The sequence below is a fragment of the Trichosurus vulpecula genome, chromosome 5 (assembly GCF_011100635.1).
Source record: "Trichosurus vulpecula isolate mTriVul1 chromosome 5, mTriVul1.pri, whole genome shotgun sequence".
Taxonomy (NCBI): Eukaryota; Metazoa; Chordata; class Mammalia; order Diprotodontia; family Phalangeridae; genus Trichosurus; species Trichosurus vulpecula.
This window is the reverse complement of record NC_050577.1, coordinates 92,560,343-92,574,362: the sequence shown is the minus strand read 5'-3', so window position 1 is coordinate 92,574,362 and position 14,020 is coordinate 92,560,343. Positions and strand designations below refer to the sequence as shown.

The following is a 14,020-nucleotide window of genomic DNA, read 5'->3' as shown; positions in this document are numbered from 1 at the left end:
TGACCTTGGCATCTTTAATGTCTGACCAAGCTTTAAGTGTTCCACAGTGCCTGCTTCAGCCATCTTCATGGCCACTGGAACAAACTGTTCTCATCCATCCGTCACACCAGAGGAAGTTTTCATATGCTGGGCGTAGACATCCCCCTAACTAACTGATGGGTTTGGAGCTTGTCAGTTACTCTCACCTTGGTTTCATTTCATAGCATAGACCAGGATGTGGCTACTGTGCATGCTATATATTCTTGATACAAAAGTTGGAAGTTGAGTGACAAGAGGACACCGAAGGTGAATGAGCATCTCTGGAAAGGGCTTGGCTAAAGAGGGACATGGTCATATCTGTGCTTCAGGAAAAATAATTCGGGCAGCTGAAAGGAAGATAGAATGGAATGGGGAGAGAAAACTGTTAAACTAGTCCAGATGTGAGGTGATATAAAACTGCACCAGAGTGGTGACAGTATCAAGAGAGAGAAAGGAGTATATTTATGAGGAGCTAGAAAGGTTAAATCTACAGGCCTTTACAAATTGTATATGAAGGAGTGAGACAGTGCTGAGTTTGACATCTAGGATGTAAGCCTAGGGGACTGGTATGAAAGGATTTTAATGATAAGACAAGGAACTTTTTATTTAAAATCGGAAGTGATCTTCAAGAGCTTATTGAATAGAAGGGTGATTCAGACCCAATCTTTAAGATTAATTCCTTGGGTGAAGGGAGGCACCGGGCAGGGCATGCCAGTACTTTGCTCTGTGAAAATCTACAAGAAATCTTTTCTGATCCTTCTTAATGTTATTGCCTTCGCTCTGTTGACCATCTCCGAATCATCCTCTATATCATTTGTGTATACAGGTGTTTGCATATTGTCTGGCCCGTCAAACTGCAAATCCATTGAAAGTCCAGAATTTAGTACAGTGCCTAGCACACAGTCATTGTTGAATAAACTCTTATTGACTGACTGATTGGATGGTGGACTAGTAGTGGAGTAAGAGGAGACTTGAGGCAAGGAGACCAAATAACAAAATATAGGAATATTCTAAGTAAGGACCTGCACCAAAATGAGGACTGTAAAAGAGGGAAGAGATAGTGAATGAGAGATGTATACCAAATTTCACCACATCATGATCACACCCTGTTTCTCAAACCACTACCACTACCACCACCACTGTAAGAGTAAGCAAGGTAGATTTTAGTATTTCTTGGAGTTTAGTTTTCTAGGATCCATGGCCTTAAAATCTCCTGTTCCCAGGTATTTTGCCTTGCCAATCAGGTGCTGAGTCAAAGTAGGCTTTGGTGCCTTCTGGCTCTGAGCCTATATATTTTGGGAATTGACCTTTTGCCTTGGGGGCTCACTCATGGGAAGGACCTTTAATTTCCTGGACAGGACTCTGGGTAGTGGTTTGTTAAGGAGCACCCCCTTCCCCCATTCAGATGTTGGTGCTCTCCAGGTCTGGGGCTGTATGTAAATGTTGAAGTGTGTAGCAAGATTACTAAGACAGTTGGAGCCCCTGTCTACTGAATCACTCATCAGTCTCTGTGCTAATTTCTTTATGTCTCTCTGCTTGTTCTGCATTGTTGAATTAAAAGTGAGATTACTAACCGCTTTGAAGTTGTCTTTCCTGTAGAAAAGCAGATCAAGAACCTGTGCTAGCAGCCTACCCTCTGTGCTAATGTAGCTGCTAATACCACCACCACCACCAGCACCACCAGCACCACCAGCACCACCAGCACCACCAGCACCACCACCACCACCACCACCACCACCACCACCAAGGTCCAATATTTGGCTTCTAACCCTTTTATCACAGAACTGTCACATGGTATAATTCTGTTCATCACACCACTTAAAAAGTAAATAGAACAGCAATGTATTCACCAGTGGCATATGGATATTCATTCATCGCTTGCGCATTGCAAGCTGTGAGCAAGTACAGGCACATTGTCAGTATACATTATTCGGTTTATTTAGATAGAACACCGTATTACTAGCAGTACTGTCAGTCAATCCAATGAAGAGCTGTAGGCACAAGAAGAGCAGGCAGGCAGGTAAAGCTGCCATGAGTAAGTCACGTAATACAGTAAGAATTGCAACTTCCCAATATACACCTATATTTATGAGTATTCCATGCATCCTAATCTTGCACCGAAGACAGTTTAGTAAGAAATGATTTTTAAGTCATAGCAGCACAATTTTTGGTTTAAAAAAAAAAAAAAGACTTCACATAATTGTTGCCCCACACAAAAAAAAATTGGTGCAGAATCTGCAATGATTATGTAGTGAAATACAGTACTGAGAGTTTATTTTAAGATCTGCAACTTTGCTAAAGCAACTGTCTCTGCAGATTCCCTAGGATTTTCAAATTATACCATCATATCATTAGCAAATAAGGATAGCTCTTCATCATCTCTTTATCTCTATGCCTTTAATTTCTCTCTCCTTTTATTGCTATTGTATTTCCAGGACTACATGAAGTAATAGTGGGGAGAGTGAGCATCTTTATTTCCAGCCAAATTTTCTGGAAAAGGTTCCAGCATATTCCTATTGGGTATGGTGTCTGACTTTGCTTTTAAACAGATCGACCAGCAGACCACTACAACAGTCTAGGAGTGAAGGGATGAAAGACTGTACCAGGCTGGTGACAAGTGTCACAGAAGAGTATGGGGCCACACGAGAGACAGTATCAAAATAAGAGGCTTTGGCAAAAGACTGGATAGAAGGATGAGAGAATGAGGAGTTGAAATTGACAAACAGATCATAAACGTGGGTGACTAGGAGGTTGGTGGTGCCTTTAAAAGAAATAGATAAATTTGAAAGAGCTTCAGGGCAAATTTGTGGTAAAAGGAAGGGGAAAAGGAACGAAAATTTCTTAGGTTCCTACTATGAACCAGATTCTGTGGGGATCTGCAGATATTATCAATATTATCAAAAAGATGAGTTCAATTTTGGCTAAGTTGAATTTAACAACACAGGTGAACTCTCCCAACATTCCCTCCCAACTTTAAAATAACTCCTAAATCAAATTTTGGAGCAGTAGAGACTAGAAAAGGTCTGAGTGAGACATGTTGCCAGCCTAAGACAACTTAGAAGGTTGGCAAGAATGGTCTGTGACCCCAGGGTGAGAGCTGGCCTGGAACAAGGTGACAGCAAAGCTTGGAGGTGGCTGGGACAGCAGCAGAAGCAGCAGAAGCTTTGGGAGCTCTCAGCCTGGGGACAGCATAGGGCAGGGGTAGGGAACCTGCAGCCTGGAAGCCACATGCGGCCCTCTAGGTGCCCAAGTGCAGCCCTCTGACTGAATCCAAACTTCACAGAAAAAATCCCCCTAATAAAAAGATGTGCTCTGTAAAACTTGGACTCAGTAAAATGGCCACACCCAAGGACCATGTGACCTCAAGGCTGCAGGTTCCCTACCCTGGAAAGGGGTTCAACAATAGGTCAAGAAGACATTACCGGGGACCCTTTGCTAGGACTTGGTATAAGTAACACTGACTGGAAAGTCTGTTACCCAAAAGCAGTTCTGGGTCACAGAGGCGCAGTTCTAATCAGTCACAAATAAGCAGGAACTATTCACAGTTCCAAGGCTAAGAGGAGCAGTAGCATTTGAGGCTGCAGGGAAACAAGAGCCTTTCCTGAGTAAAGGCCAGAGCACAGACCCAAAAAGTAGTGACAAGAGCTCTTCCCAGATCGGACCACTTTGGAAGCACCAAAAACTTGCAGACACCCAGAACGAGTTCTGAAGACAACAGCACCAGACTTACTAGGAGGAAAAAATGGATATTTAATCAAACAGAGGACTTTAAAGCATTCCTGAGGAAAAGAAGAGAGCTGAACAGATAATCTGACATTCAAATACAAGACACAACAGAAACATTAAAGAATAATCAAAAGGGACTCAAAGCTAAATTTACTGTTTGCATTCCTGTATGGGAAAATAATACATGTAACACCTAAGAACTTTATCATTATTAGGGCAGTTAGAAGGAGTCTATACAGATAGAGAGCACAGGTGTGAGTCAATGATGCTGGGATAATCTCAACAAATAAAAAAAGGAAGGGATGTGAAAAAGGGATACACTGGGAGAAGGGTGAAGGGAGAATAGGAAATTTTTTATCACATAAAAGAGGCACTCAAAGAAGAACTTTTATAGTGGAGGGGAAAATGGGGCAAGGGGTGGTAGCAACCTATCTCACTCTCATCTGAATTGGCTCAAAGAGGGAAGAATACGTGCGTATATACACATGTGTATCTAGGTGCACATGAACATATATATAATACCTATGTGCCCACAGACATATATATTTATGTGTAGCCATACCTATGTGTACATTTATATGTACATACACACACACACACAGACACACCCTATTCAGTTTGTTATAGACATCTATCTTAACCAATAGTTAAATAAGACAAGAAGGAGATAAGAGATAGTGGGGGTGAGGGTGGGATAAAAGGGAAGGGCAGTATAAAGGACACAAAGATCAGAAGCAAAACAGACTTTTGAGGAGGGACAGGATAAAAAAAGAGAAAAGGATAAACAGAAGAAAATAGGATAGAGGGAAATTCACAATTAGAATTCACAACTGTGAATGTGAATGGGATGAGCTCACCCATAAAACAGACACACATAGCAGAATGGAATAAAAATCAGAATCCAATAATACATTGTTTATAAGAGATACACTTGAAACAAAAAGACACACACCAAGTTAAACTGGAACACAATCCATTATGTTTCAGCTGGGACAAAGAAAAGGTAGGGGAAGCCATGATCTCAGACAAAGCAAAAGCAGAAATAGACCTAATTAAAGACATAATCAGGAAACAAACAACATTTTGCTAAAAGGTACCATAGACAGTGAAGTAATATCAAAAAATTTGAAGTGCAAAATCTGAAGGCCTCATCTCTCAAATATATATGGAACAGAGTCAAGAAACAGTTATAAACAGAGTTTATAAAAATAAGAGTGTCATTCTCTACTGATAAATGGACAAAGGATATGAGTAGGCAGTTTTAAGAAGAAATCAAAGTATTTATAATTATACGAAAAAATGTTCTAAATCACTATTGATTATAGAAATACAGCTAGGTTGTGCATTATATGGAATACAAGAAGACTCATCTTCATGAGTTCAAATCGGACCTTAAGACACTTATTATCTGTATGACCCTGGGCATGTCACTTAATCCTGTTTGCCTCATTTGTAAAATGAGCTGGAGAAGGAAATTTCAAACCATTCCAGTATCTTTGCCAAAAAGAACCCAAATGGGGTCATGAGGAGTGAGACATGCCGGAAATAACTGAAGAACAAAATTAAAATAACTCTTAGTAGTGTGCTACCTCAAACCTATCAGAAATGGGAAAATGCTGGGGGGGATAAGGGAAAATTGGCATACTAATAAACTATTTGTAGAATAGTGAACTATTCTACCACAATGGAGAACAATCTGGAACTATGCCCAAAGGGCTATAAAACTGTGCTCACCGACTGACCCAGAATTACTACTACGTGGTATGTACCCCAAGAGATCAAAGAAAAAGGAAAAGGACCTGCATGCACAAAAATACTTATGGTAGCTATTTCTGTGGTGTCAAAGAACTGGAAGACTGAGCGGAACATCAATTGCAAAATGGTTGAAAAAGTTATGGCATATGATTGTGATGGAGTATATTGTGCTCTAAGAAATGGGGGTGGGGGGGCTTGGGGAAAAAAAAACAACAACAGGGCAACACCAATATGAATTGATGCAAAGCAATGTTGTAATGAGGATCAACTGTGAAAGACTTGGCTGCTCTCATCATCACAAAGAAGCAAGACAATTTCAAAGGAATTGATGAAATGATGAAAAAAATGCTATCCACCTCCAAAGAGAGAACTAATGAACTCTAAGTGCAAACTAAAGTATAATTTTCTAGCTTCATTTTATTTTTTGCCTTTTGAGCGGAGGTGGGGGGAATACAGCTAACATGGAAATATGTTTTGCATCATTTCCCATGTATAATTGATATCACTTTGCTTGCCGTCTCAGGTGGAGGAGAGACTGGAACTAAAAACAAATTTGGAACTCAAAAAATTTTAAAGAAAATTATTAAAATTAATAAATATAAATTTTAAGAAAACTTAAAATGATTAGAGCAAAGGAAATGCTTCTATTCCTCGACTTTCAGGTTTTGTTTCTAATTTCATGACTTCTGAGAAGTGTGAATTATCAAACATTAATAGTGGAAAGCCCAGACATCTATCAAAAACAGCAAATTTTTTTGCAATTATTTCACTTAAAACAATTAAGGAGGTTGACATAGTTTGGAGACAAACATAATCACAAAACTTTAAAATGCAATACAATAAAATGCTTGACAGTAAGAATAATTCTCATGATGAAATAACCAAACATTAATCCATATTTTATGCACAGCCAACAAAAGCCAACAACGTTTTGTACTACTATTCTCTCTCACCCCAAGACTTTTGGGGGTGGGGGGGGGGGGCGGCAAAGTGTAGGGAGTAGAAGAGGAGAGAGAACCAGGATCATCAGAATCTTCTTTCCTTCCTTGCTCAGAAAAGACAACAAGTAACTGTTAACCAACACCAGAGGACCCTTGGAAGAGTCAGAACCTAAATCAAATGGCACTTAGGAGGCCAAAGTAGACTAACTCGCCACCCTTCCTCATCTAATACCTATGATTCAACAAACCTTTTCTTTTTTTAAGGCTCTCTACATTTATACCTATAATCTAGTCCAGTCTCCACCATCCGATGGTAATTCCTATCTAATCATGGAATTCAGTATTAGAACTCATGTATCTATCATCAAACCCCTGTTCCTCTGTACTTGAGGATTTCAATATACTTGCCAACATCCTCTCAAACATTCTGGTTTCCTCCACTCTAAGGACACACACCTTCACTCTACCATGAACAACAACGATTTCATCATTTCTACTGACTGTTCAAGATCACACAAGCCTAATTCTGAAATTCTTCTCTCCGATCATAACATTTATCTCTTGCTATTTCATACCTAAACCTACTCTTGATCCTAATCCCAACCTTAAGTCATTCTACTTTTCCCTTATTTTTCCAATCCATACTTCCTTGTGCCACTTTCTTTCCTCCTTAGTCTTGACCCAATGACTGTTTTTCAGCCATTATGTGGCGCTAAATTCCTAGGAACATACACTGGCATCCTTTCTATAAACTGTTGTTGTATGGTCATTTCAGTAGTATCTGACTTTCTGTGACCCCCATTTGTGGTTTTCTTGGCAAATATACTAGAACGCTTTGCTGTTTCCTTCGCCAGCTCATTTTACAGATGAGGACACTGAAGCAAACAGGCTTAAGTGAACTGCCCAGCATCACAGCCACTGAGTATTTGAGGCCAATTTGAACTCAGGAATGAGCCTTCCTGTTTCTGGGCCAAGCCCTTCTACATAGAGCCACCTAGCTGCTCAACCCTACAATTAAGCAGGTAGGTACAAACAAACACTATTCCTCTCTAAACTTGTATCATTCTTTCCTTAGTCCCACCACTAAGAATGCCTTCACAAGCCCCAGGCCTGGACCTGAATATTCCCATCTTCTACCTTCTCCTCCCAAATGTATCCGCCAATGAATGCCAATGAATAAAAGTGCAAAATAATGCCAACTGGGTCCATGACAAATCTATGTCATCTAGTATCAACTGGGCAACAGCAATCCTTTTATGCATCTTTGATACTCAAAGGAATACCTTACAATGACCAATGTGATCTTCTAACTCCTTTCTATCTCAAAAAAGAGCCGTTGTCCTCCATCAGAAAGAAGGTCATGATTCTCCCTTCCTCCATAATGATAACAATAAATTAACAACAACTAACTTATATAGCAATTACTATGTGCTAAGCCTTTTACAGTTATTATCTCATTTGAAAATTTTTTTTGCACAAGCTCACACATAAATGAAATCAATTCTTGCCTCCTTGGGAAGGAAGAAGAGGGAGAATTTTGGAATAAAATTTTTAAAAGATTGTTAAAAATATATTACATGTATTTGGGAAATATGTAACAAAACAAATAAAATTAAAAGATAATATAATCTTTTTTAGCCAATTTGTTAGATTATGCTCAACATTCAGCTCTACATAATCCATTCTTTACACCTGCACTAATGCCAGAGTAATTTTTTCTATGGGTTGCTCCAATATAAAATTCTTTGCTAAAAAAACCTTGTCATGGTTTCTCCGTTGTTTACTGAATAAAGTATAAAAATTTACAATTGAATTTTAACAAAATAAAATTAATTTCCATATTATAAGAACTATTTTCACTCTTTCTAAGCACCTGCTATGTTACAAATTAGTCTTTTTTTTAAGACAGAAAAGTAGGTTATAATGCTGTTATTTAGACTAATCCTAAGAAGCATAGGCTTGATAATGAAACAAGGGGAGAGAGAAACCAGAGGAATGAAACTATAAACTATTAGCCTTAATGAATATTGATGAATAAATTGTAAACAAATATTAGCAAATGAACTACAACATCATATTGAAAAGATTATCGACCGTGACCAGGTAGAAATTATATCAGTAATGCAGGATTAATACAACATTAAGATGACTAACAAAATGACTATTAAAAACAGATAATGAAACTATGTAATTATCTGAAAAGAACTGACAATAAATAACACCCATTTCTGATTTAAAAATAAAACAAAATAAGATAGATATGAAAAAATGACCTCCTTAACACAAAAAATTGTATCTAAAACAAAGAATAAACATCCTATATAACAGGAAAAAGTATGAAACTTTTCCAATAGGATCAGGGGTAAAGTAAGGAGGGCCAATGTCGATTCTATTATTAATACACTGCTTGAATGCTGTCAGAGAAGTTAGACAAGAAAAATAAACTGAGGCAATAACTACAGCAAAAGAAAACTTAATCTTAAAAGTCCTAAGCAAGAAACCTAAGAGTCAAGTAAAAAGTTTGCAGAAACAATAAATTCAGCAAAGTTGCAACATATAAATAAATCCAGATAAAATCACCAGCACTACAGAATGTTACCAATAAAACCTACCAGAAATTCCACTTAAATAATTATCAAAATGTATAAAATATTTCAAAGGCTATCTACCAAGAAACATCTAGGAACAACATAGACTGCTAACAAAATTGTTCTTTTTATTAGTCCTCTCCATTTCATGCTACATTCCATCTCCTTATGATCACAAAAACTTGATATACCTTCTCTCATGCTCCTTGACACAATGGCCCAAAATGAAAATTTAAGCTTTATTCCTAATTTTCACTTTGAGATATTTCATTTGCCACCATTATTCCACTGCCCTTGTGTCTTTGAGTTTCACTCTAGCCAAATAAAATGATACTTAATCCAGATTCTAATGACAGTTATCTGGCAGTCCTCAAGCTTGTGCTATTTCCCCTGCTAAAGATGTTTTAGTAGCTGCCTATTGCACTGAAGATAAAAAACAGTGTTGCCCATTTGGAAATATAAGCTGCAGATACTAAAAAACAAAAAGCCAGACTGATTTCACAACATTCGCTTTAATAAATTTAAGGTTCCCCTTACATAATGTTGTCCTCCATCTTAAGGTCATTGCACAGTTTACTACTCACACCTCAAATGCTTTCTACTTCTAGAACTCCTGAAATCTAGGTTCACTGGGCCCTAGATTCATTTGTAACAGAGGCCAAGTGCCACTTTACTACAGAAGGCGCTTACTAACAACCCCAAATCTTATCATCTATCATAACAGTTATTTGGTACCTATTTCTATTTATTTGTGTAGATGTTGTTTTGACCCAGTAGAAAACAAGCTCCATGAAAGCAAATATTTTCCTTTTCCTTTGTATCTCCACCCCGACACATGCCAGGTAGTGAATAAATGTTGCTTAAACTGAGTACAATTATAGTATCTCTCAAACACAACAGTCCTATGCGTAAAGTAGGCAATAAATCTAATGTATCATAATAAGTATGTTCTTCCTAATGAATTTTTGAGAAAGGGAACTTGAGAAAGGGAAGTTTTAGATATGTGTACCAAACCAACACAGTATTCTTTTCTATAATCTAAACCCTTTACCACATGTTCTATTCTGATGTCTCACTATTACACAAAATAACCCTGGCTGCAGGGTATGAGCTCTGGCAGCAATCAAGAAAGGCTTCATGCATCCAGTGACCTACTAGATGACCACAGTATTAAGACAAAACTAGTTAAATTCAGAAAGTCTTATCCCCAGATGATTGGAAATTATGAAGAAAGGTTGTGAAAGGGGAAGGGAAAAGGACACATTAATTTTAACTCACGAGTACACAAAAATTAGTGGTATTACCTTACAAAGTCTTGGAGAACTGTGATTTTTATCCTAAGCTGGAGGACCCAATGTGATGAATTTATAGATGTCTTTCAAAAATAAAACCTATCAACTGATACCACGACTACCATGGGTTAGTTCTTAAATTTCACAACCTAGATCAGTAAAAAGTAAAGATATTTAACAGGATTCTTAATTTATTACCTGTTTCAACGGTGTTTTCTGTTTCTGCTGCCTCCAACCCATCCATGCTATCATCATCCTCCACTGTAGTTTTTCCTCTATTTCGAGGCCTATTAATGAAACAATGAAATCTCATTAAATTATCACACCAACTTTATAGTTACTTGCATTGTACCTAGAACAAAAGTTAAAAGATATGAAACCTAGTAAAACAAATGAAAATTCTCAAAAATTAGATCAAAATTACCTCTCAGAACCTAATTGCCTGCTTTAATTGTGTTCCCAAGACTTTTCTCCAAAATAAAATGCTTTTACACCTTGAAAAGTTCTCTCAATAGGTCTACGCAGCAACAACATCTGGAGTTTGCTGTAATAATTCCAATGTAATAAGTGCCAACATAATAAGCTTTATCTTAAATGAAATAGAAGATTTCAAAATGATATATAAAGGTAAGGCTGTTACTAACAGTTACTGTAGCCGAAATCTCTTGACTTTGGAGACAGAAAAAGGAGAAAAGAGAATACATTAGTGCAGAAAATGAAAGGGGGAAACAACTTTATATTTCTCATGTTTGGGGTATGTGAGAAGAGTGTACAAACATGGAGGAAAATGGTTGACAGAAAGTACACACCCAATTAACCTCATGCTTAAATAGACAATGCAGAGTTAACTATGCTCAGGAAGTTAGGTATAAGAATATATCCAACTCAACTAAAATGCAAGCAGGGAAATGGAAGATAGACTTAACATGGAGGATAACACTTGGGAAGGGAAAAGTTGCAAGCAAAATGATTTTCAAAATCCTGAAATGGGAACAAAAACAAGATGAGGTAGAATATAGGGGTTACCTTAAAGGTCTCTTCTACAACAGGGTAATGGCTAAACAAATGTACTATGATGAATGTAATGGAATATTATGTTTTGAGAAACAACAAAAGAGATGATTCTTAGAAAAAAGAGTAGCATGAACAGAAATGGAATGAAGTATGCAGAACCAAGAGAACAGTTTATAAAGATAACAATGTTGTATAGAAAACACAACTAAAAACTGACTTATCTTTGAGAGAAATAAAGTTCCTTTCCCTATTTCATTTTCTACACTAACATATTCTCTTTTTCTCCTTTTTCTCTCTCCTTCAAAGCTTCAGAACAGAACCAGTTCTAGAGCCTCTGTTTTCAAATTCTTGGGTATGTTATTTTGACTTTTTCCAAAGTCAAGAGATTTAAGCTACAGTAACCATATAGTAACAAGTTCTATTTCATAATTAAGATAAGGTTAAGACAGGAACTGGAAGGAAAAGGAGATTTTGACAGGAATGCTAAAAAATGCCATTAAAACATGCTGGTTTACATGAAAAGAATGGAATTCTGACAAAGTCTAGAAAGGACTACGGACAAGCAGGACAGTTTTGAGAATGACACATGGCACTTCACTTGCGCATGCACAAATCTACATACTCAAATACACGTCCTTAACTAGATAGTACTTTATGGTATTCAATTTTATCTTTTTAAACTTAGGTGCCTCTTACATGACAATATTAGTAATTTTGTGGCTAAAACCACCACTGCTACAATATCAAACACTAGTCCTCTAATGCCCCCCTCGACTCCCCAAATTCTAATGTAGTAACCACCTTTGAAAGTTTATGCGACCCTCTGCTCCTTCAGTATTGCGTGCTCTCTCTGCTTTAAGGAGGAATTTATATTTCATAGTGTGATAGTTATTATAGTTCCTCAGAGCTCTACTTCTTTTTAATATTTCCACTCATATTACATTTATCCCTTGTACCTCCCCCTCCATCACCACCAACCCATAAAGTTCTTTTAGGTTCATAGAAACCTTTCCATGTATCTCTGAACTCCTCACACTGATCACTTCTTACTGCTCCATAATATTTCATGATGCCTACATTTTAGTTTGTTCAGCAATTCACCCATTTGATGGGCATGCCCTCATATCAATAATGATTAAATCTTCATATTCACCAAAATACTTGTGGTGGCACTTTTTAAGACAGCAAAAAATTACAAAACAAGTAGATACCCACTGATTAAGGAATGGCCAAACAAAGTGCGGTACATGAATGTAACGGAATATTACTGTGTTCTAAGAAATGATGTACGTGATAATATAGAGAATCATGCAAAGATATGATGCACTCAGAAGTAAGCAGATCCAAGAAAACAATACCTACAGTAACTATAATCATACAAATGGAAGGATCACAACTACAAAAAAAAGAATTGCATATAATAAAAGTATAAAGATCAAAAATGACTCAAAATGAACAGAAGTGAGAGGAAACCCACCATCCACTCCATAGTGGAAGTGGGAGGACCACAAGTGTTAAACACTGCACACTTGTTTCCTCTTTAAAAACACTTTGTTGGGGCAGCTAGGTGGTGCAGTGAGTAGAGCACCGGCCCTGGAGTCAGGAGTACCTGAGTTCAAATCCGGCCTCAGACACTTGACACATTTACTAGCTGTGTGACCTTGGGCAAGTCACTTAACCCCAACTGCCCTGCCTTCCCCCCTGCAAAACAAAAAACAAACCAAAAAAAAAAACACTTTGTCATATAGGATGGCTCTCTGAAAGGGATAGGGGAAAGGACACTAGGAACAACTATGTTGTTTAAAAAAACTTCGATAAAAACTTAGCTTTAAAAAGATTATAGGATCACAGAATTAGAGCTAGAACTAATTTAGCTCAACTCTCCTCATTTTGCAAAAAGAGGAAATGAAGCCAACAGAGGCTAAGAGACTTTGCCAAAGCCACACAGGTAATAAGTAGCAGTCAAAATTCAAACCTTGGTACTCTTGACTTTGAACATAATATTCCTTGTACTATACTGCAATTCTTCAAATTATAACACAACCTTTAAAAGAGAGGAGGTAAAGAAAATAGTTGTGAATAAAGGAAATGTAAGCTAAAATACAGGCCCAAAAGATATTAAGAAAAGCCTGAATAATAAGTGGGTAAATAAATAAATCACAGAATCAATGTATTATATTAAATAGCATTGCAACATAGCAATATCCACAGAGTGCATCTCAAATGATGCTCATCTCTTTTTTTTTAATCTTAAACTTCAAAAGTAACAATGGAGAAAACTTACAATATAGAAAATGCCAACATGAACTAAGCATAGTTAAAAGGGCTAGACAAATCAACAAATTAGCAACTCTAAAAAAAATTTTTTTTAATTTCTCAATCAAAATAGAGAAAAATCCCAAGACAAAAAAAAGGAGCTACTTCATCAGGTCACTTACCCCCAATTGCCTTGCCTTCTCCCACCAAAAAAAAAAAAGTATTTGACAACATAGCTGAAAACACTAACTTAAAAAGCAAGGGAACACACTGCCTTGGTGACTGGGAAAGCACAAGAGCACCGCCGTCCATTAACCAGAACCCGCTCGCCATCATGAAATTGACATATAGCACTAATGAACTTTTCTGGGCAACCAAACTGACCTAATTTTCCAGAAACCCTCACAACTGACAGCATCAAAGGTCTTGG

General features: G+C 37.3%; 1 protein-coding gene across 1 annotated transcript in view; it reads right to left on the bottom strand.

The window, feature by feature from the left end:
- Positions 1 to 14,020, bottom strand: part of KMT2C (lysine methyltransferase 2C) — a 297,401-nt gene that overhangs the window by 224,076 nt on the left and 59,305 nt on the right. The window contains exon 2 of the mRNA XM_036759103.1: positions 10,519 to 10,607. The gene's annotated coding sequence lies outside the window, so the exon portion shown is untranslated. The remainder of the gene's footprint in view (positions 1 to 10,518; positions 10,608 to 14,020) is intronic.